This window comes from Ovis aries, unplaced genomic scaffold (genome assembly GCF_016772045.2).
Source record: "Ovis aries strain OAR_USU_Benz2616 breed Rambouillet unplaced genomic scaffold, ARS-UI_Ramb_v3.0 scaffold_90, whole genome shotgun sequence".
NCBI lineage: Eukaryota > Metazoa > Chordata > Mammalia > Artiodactyla > Bovidae > Ovis > Ovis aries.
The window spans coordinates 641,760-647,834 of NW_024599829.1; the positions used below are offsets into that span (position 1 = coordinate 641,760).

A 6,075-nucleotide genomic window follows, 5' to 3' on the forward strand; every position below is an offset into this window, starting at 1 on the left:
AATGAAGTATCAAGCTCTCTAATAATACATGTTGCTTCATTAAGGGAGTTAAACTATGTAAAGAACCTATCAAAATGTATGCCTCATAGTTGGCCTTCAACAACGAGCTCACCTTCCTCATTTAATGCCTAATACTCTCATTAGAACTGGACATGGAACAACAGACTGGTTCCAAATAGGAAAAGGAGTATACCAAGTCTGTATATTGTCATCCTGCTTATTTAACTTATATGCAGAGTACATCATGAGAAATGCTGGGCAGGAAGAAGCACAAGCTGGAATCAAGATTACCAGGAGAAATATCAATAACCTCAGATATGCAGATGACACCACCCTTATGGCAGAAAGTGAAGAGGAGCTAAAAATCCTCTTGATGAAAGTAAAAGAGGAGAGTGAAAAAGTTGGCTTAAAGCTCAACATTCAGAAAATGAAGATCATGGCATCCGGTCCCGTCACTTCATGGGAAATAGATGGAGAAACAGTGGAAACAGTGGCAGACTTTATTTTGGGGGGCTCCAAAATCACTGCAGATGGTGATTGCAGCCATGAAATTAAAAGACGCTTACTCCTTGGAAGAAAAGTTACGACCAACCTAGATAGCATATTCAAAAGCAGAGACATTACTTTGCTGACTAACGTCCATCTAGTCAAGGTTATGGTTTTTCCAGTAGTCATGTATGGATGTGAGAGTTGGACTGTGAAGAAGGCTGAGCAATGAAGAATTGATGCTTTTGAACTGTGGTGTTGGAGAAAACTCTTGAGAGTCCCTTGGACTGCAAGGAGATCCAACCAGTCCATTGTGAAGGAGATCATCCCTGGGATTTCTTTGGAAGGAATGATGCTAAAGCTGAAACTCCAGTACTTTGGCCACCTCATGAGAAGAGTTGACTCATTGGAAAAGACTCTGATGCTGGGAGGGATTGAGGGCAGGAGGAGAAGGGGACTACCAAAGACGAGATGGCTGGATGACATCACTGACTAGACGTACGTGAGTCTGAGTGAACTCCGGAAGTTGGTGATGGACAGGGAGGCTTGGCGTGCTGCGATTCATGGGGTTGCAAAGAGTCAGACACGACTGAGTGAATGAACTGAACTGAACTGAACTGAGCTCTCATTAAATTAAGTCCAGATTAAATGAAAATATTCTTAACAACACATCCAAATATTATTTATCTCATTGATTTTTCGGAGACACATATTTCTTTATATATTTATTAAAGAATCAGACATAATCAAATGACATTGTCCTCATGAGATTTTTGATGATGAGTGCAAGAAATACCTTAAGTTCCCTAGATTTATTCACAAACCAGCAAAATTCCATCCCCTGAGGTGAGACTGCCTTACATTTCTTTCTTCTTTTCTTGCACCTTCAGGTTTACTCTTGACACTGAGTCCTTGGTATAGACCCTTTGGTTTTATTTTCCTTTTCAAATCATTCATTTCATCTTTGAGTAGAAATGACAGCTACTTAATACTTTTTTCCATACTTACCCCTGAATTACTCCCAACCCTTACCTAACAGTCATAAGGCAAAATGAACCATATGTTATTTAATGTAGATTCTATTGCAGTACTTAATTCTCACCATCAACTGCAAAACTGATAGATTTAATAGATTAAGTGCTGATGATATTATCTTCCAGGCCTAGACATTGTGGGAAAAGCTTCTGTTTCTTATGAATTTGAGGTACCATGCATAATCTAGTAAACAGTCACCCCAAGTAATAGGTGTGGAGGCTCTGGCATAACTATATGGTCAAATATGGTGAAAAAATGGCTAGAGATGACTACTGAGTTTGAGGGAATATTTCTGAAATAGCACAAGTTGGAGTGTTATAGTCAGAGAAGCTTTGACTTATAAAGTGTTAGGTAATAATGTAGAATGATCTGGTATTCTCCATGTGTCTAGAGGAGCAATACAGGTATCACCACTTTCCTAAAGTTTGTGTTATGAACATTTTTGTAAAATTTTGCTTTCATAAAAGGCCAACATTAGTACAGTAATTTTTTTGTTCATAAGAGCAAAATTTCTCTTCTGATTTCTTTCAGTTAGTGGAAATAGTTCCAAGCATATATACTCTTATATTGCCCCACATGTGACAAGGCTACAGCAAATTTGATTGTCTTCTTAAAGGAGAAAGTGAATCATTAACATTACAGATACATTTCTTATCTATAGACATAAATGTATCAGGAGTTGGTGATGGACGGGGAAGCCTGACGTGCTGCAGTCCATGGGGTCACAAAGAGTCAGACACAACTGAGTGGCTGAACTGAACTGAAGTGTATCAAAGACAACTGTGCTTTATTTGAAGAAAATAGACCTGAGATTTGGGACACCTGGATTCAAATACTGTAGCTAAAACTCTTAGATTTTTTTCTTCTTCTTGCTGACATGTGATTAAAGAATGTTTACTCTTCTTTATTCAAAAGACTCCTCAAGTATTGGTAAGAAGAAAAGAAAACAATTCCTTTATATTCAATAAAAACTGTAAGTGATAGGATATTTAAGAAAATAAGACCAAATTAAGAACAATTTTTAAATTTCTGGTTTATTTTTTATGCTACAAAAAGAATTAAAGATAGGTTGAGAACTGTTTCTTCCTCCTTTAAGTGAGTGTTTCTCTTTTTGCTTTTGATAAATTCACAGTGCAAAAAAAATTTAGCAGTGATTCTTTCACTCGGTAAGTATCCCTTCCCTATATATCTAAGAATTTCTAGGATCTATTTGCTTTACCTCAGGTTAAGTAAAAATAAAAGAAGATCTGAAATCAAGGCAGGTCCTAGGGAAAAGCCAATTTCATCCAAGCAACATTTGTATGAAGAATTTAGTACAGTAGAAATACATACTCTATAATCATCTCACTAGGGATTCATAGGTGTTTATTCTATTGCACATCCTAAATCTATGCACATGAATGTTAAAGCCTTGGCAGAGTACATTAAAAGTTATTAAAAGCACCTAGCAAAGTACCTATCCATTAAGCATTCAACAAATTTTAATTTCTGGGCCTTTTTTAATGTCAATGATCTGCAAAATTTATTAATTTGTTTCATATTTTACAATAGATATAATCCTCTCTACATAGAAAAATCATCATACTATTGGCTTTATGAACAGTCTGTTATTCTCCTCTTCATCAAATTCATCATGGCATTTTTCACCTCTATGTTTCTCACTGTATAAATGATAGGATTTAACATAGGAGTGAGGATTGCAAAGAATACAGCCAGCAACTTGTCCACAGGATAGGGGGCCACAGGACGCATGTAGGTGAATATACAAGGGACAAAAAAGAACACCACTACTGTAAAGTGGGAGGCACATGTTCAGAGGGCCTTGTGTCATTCTTCAGAGCCATGGGATTTCAGGGAGCTCAGGATGACTATGTAAGAGATGAGCATCAGGAAATAAATGAGCAAGCACATGGCCCCACTGTTGGCTGCCACCACCATACCTAGCTTGTAGGTGTCACTGCAGGCAAGTTTTAACAGTGGAAAGAAGTCACACATGAAATGATCGAAGATGTTGGTACCACAGAAGGTCAAGTTGACCATGAAAATAATCTGCACAGTGGCATGGATGATCCGCCTAGTCCAGGCCACCACCACCAGGAGCTGGCAGAGCCCCTGTCACATGGTGGTCATCTAGTGCAGAGGCTTGCAGATGGCTACGTAGCAGTCATACGCCATAATGATGAGGAGTATGATCTCCAATCCTCCCAGGAAGTGTTCCACAAAGAGCTGAGTCAGGCAGCCACCCAAGGAGATGGTTCTCCTCTGGTACAGTAGGTCAGTGATCAATTTAGGGGTGGTGACGGATGTGTAGGAGACATCTGTGAAGGCCAAGTAAGTGAGAAAGAAGTATATGGGAGCAGAAAGTGTGGGACTGAGGGAGATGGTAATGACAAGTTGGCCAGAACAGTGAATAGGAAAATAAATGAAAAGACAATGAAGAGTATTTTCTGCAAGAGTAGATTCTGTGTGAATCCCAAGAGAATAAATTCAGTCACATTGTTGGGAGGCATAAGAACATCCATTTAGGAAGTAATACCTTCTTGGGGCCTGAATTTCTTACAAAGGAATAAAAAGTGGCAACTGTTAATTAATCATGAAAGGTTTGTGGCCTGAATTTCTTAGAACAAAACGGAGCAGTCGCTATAGCTGTGACTCAAGTCCTTGAAACTTTTACCCCGGTAATTGTTTCAAATCATTCTTATTTTTTTCATGATGCTTTCCATCTCTTCAGATACCCAGCACCTGTCACCTGTTAAAACATCTGGAGGGAAACACGTGATGTGTAATATACTGAGAAAACACTAGGCTCCCTACATGAGACCTGGATTCTCCTGATTTCAGCTACTTGCAACTCTGCCATGTCATCTCAGTGTTCCTTGATTTCAAGTCCTCCTTTATGTATGTGAGGTTACAAACTGTAATTCTCAGATGTATCTCAAAAGCTGAGAGGTGTCCCACAGTGTTTAGAGCTATTCTCTTTTCCTTGAGAATTTACATTTGAATTCTTAGATCTAATTGTGGAAAGAAAGACACATCAACAAATCTATCACAAGCAGGCAGTTTAGGGAAATGGACATAAGTCCTTAGCAACACACTGTCCCTTTTACCTACTGGAGCGCACATGCTATTCAAGTGTGTTTACTCACTGTACCTACCACAATGCCTGGCAGGATGTCTGGAGTGTCTGAAACCTGTTAGATGATGAGTAAATGCTTTCTGAGCTGTCATTGTTCATGGGTAATATTACGCTTTCCTCACCAGACTATAAACCCGGAGGAATTCAAGTGTTCTTGTCCTCCAGCTCTGTTTATCATTACTCTTTATGAAAAGCATAAATAAGCCTTTGAAAGGAAGCTGCATTCCATTTTAATAATGTCTGACATACTTTATGGGGTAAGTATGAAAACATTAATTGCCTCTAGGAAAGAGTATATTACTGGGTCATTTTATTTTCAGGATAATTACAATATTTATTAATTAATATTTTTAATTCTTCAAAATCCTGTTCCACATACAATTTAACATAGTTACATTGAGTAAATTTACAACTTCAGTAGACATATAAAAAACTGTGACATAGGTGTGCAATAAAATAAGATCTATCAAGCAAAGCAACTCATTGTTTTCAAAGTTTTAAAAATAGAGATTTGATGTGAAAAATAGAAAGAAAGACTCTGCTGGATGAGATAAAGTACTATGCATATATACCCAAACATATATAAAATCTGTTAATATAAGTAATTGTTAATATTACAAGTTCATTCATTCAACAAGTATTTACTGGATATTACTATGTGTAGTAATGTATATGTGTTCACATAGAGTCATAAAAAGTGTGCCTGACAAATGTCTTTGTAATCCCTTCCCTGACATTTCATCACCAAACAGCAGCAAAACATCCATCCTTGATACAAATCACCCTCCCACTCCATTATGTTTCTGCTACAGGCATTCCCCTGCCTTCTCCCATCTTCCCATAGCATCCATCATCAGTCATTCTTGGTTACAGGATACTGCATTACTAATATGATGAGGACAGGTGAGACATAAATTTTCCAAAGAAAAGAGAAAATATATAAATATCATAATAATATAAAAATTATTCCTTTTTCCAAGATGAAAATTATATACATAAGTGAAAACAAAGTACAGCAGCTTCATTGTATTTCCTTATTCTGAGGTGGAGTTTCTCAGCAGATCATAAAAAGTAAAGTGAATAGAAAGTAAGAATTAGACATAATTAATAAAAGTTATTCAGACATAATTGTGAAAAAATAGAAATTAGTTTGTCTTTTTTTCATTGACTCCAAAATACTCTTCCTAGAAATAATCTAATGGAAAATATTTTAAAAACAGAAAAATTAAATGTTCAAATATGTTCAACACAGTTATTAAGAGCTGTGGAAAATTTAGAAACCACACAGAAGGCTCAACATTGGGGAAGTGGTAACTAAAATATATTGCATATTTTTGAATAATGTGTAGTTTAACACAGATGTTAAATAAATATCAGTAAGAAAAAGTCTGAAATATTTTTACTTCTAAATTGATAGC

At 36.7% G+C, this 6,075-nt stretch overlaps 1 pseudogene; it reads right to left on the reverse strand.

Annotated features, from left to right (window-relative positions):
- Nucleotides 1-3,114: 3,114 nt before the first annotated feature.
- Nucleotides 3,115-4,043, reverse strand: LOC114112300 (olfactory receptor 4C13-like; annotated as a pseudogene).
- Nucleotides 4,044-6,075: the final 2,032 nt, after the last annotated feature.